The sequence below is a fragment of the Carcharhinus amblyrhynchos genome, chromosome 12, assembly GCF_965287045.1.
Source record: "Carcharhinus amblyrhynchos chromosome 12, sCarAmb.v2.hapA, whole genome shotgun sequence".
NCBI classification, from domain to species: domain Eukaryota; kingdom Metazoa; phylum Chordata; class Chondrichthyes; order Carcharhiniformes; family Carcharhinidae; genus Carcharhinus; species Carcharhinus amblyrhynchos.
This window is the reverse complement of record NC_137335.1, coordinates 84617563-84618313: the sequence shown is the minus strand read 5'-3', so window position 1 is coordinate 84618313 and position 751 is coordinate 84617563. Positions and strand designations below refer to the sequence as shown.

Genomic DNA, 751 nt, shown 5'->3' with positions numbered 1-751 from the left:
ATTTACCTCACCCACTCACACAGGCTATTTATATCCCTCTGCAGACTTTCAGCACAGTCTGCACATTTTGCTCTGCCACTTATCTTAGTGTCATCTGCAAATTTTGACACACTACATTTGGTCCCCAATTCCAAATCATCTATGTAAATCGTAAACAATTGTGATCCCAACACTGATCCCTGAGGCACACCACCAGTCACTGATCGCCAACCAGAGAAACACCCTTTTTGCTTCTCGGCCTTTTGGCCAAGATCAAGTGTAGTATCGACATGCTGTACTTGATTGAAGTCATTAGGTTACATTTCGGCTTCATTTGAAGCAATTTTTTAAAGCGGCATCTTGGCCTTTTGGCTAAGATGCAAATGAGATCAAGCCTTGGAGGAGGAGCTACACCTACTCCAATCAGCTTGGATCATGTAGATCAAGCCTAAAACAGGAGATGAGAGCCCTGTCTTGTCAGCTTGGATCGGGAATGTCTCAACTTGTCGGGACTCTGAATTGGATTTGATTTGATTGGATTGGAATAAAGTTTAAAAAAAACTTAACCAAGAGGTTGCCTGTTAAATGATCAGATTGTGATTTTTAATCACGAGAGCACCTCTTTAATCTTGACAGTGTTTAATTAATTGTAATTATGGTACAATGTTCACCACAGCTTTGTCCCTTTGAATGGGACTCTGTACCAACTGCACCCATTTTTTGTGCAGTTTCCCTGTACAATTTCCTGTCTCCTGGACAATATACCCTCTCC

General features: G+C 41.5%; 1 non-coding gene across 1 annotated transcript; it reads left to right on the top strand.

Moving 5' to 3' along the window:
- The first annotated feature begins 226 nt into the window (after positions 1-226).
- On the top strand, positions 227-418 carry LOC145351271 (U2 spliceosomal RNA). Its single transcript, XR_013888376.1, has one exon. It is a non-coding gene; the product is annotated as a U2 spliceosomal RNA (small nuclear RNA).
- Positions 419-751: the final 333 nt, after the last annotated feature.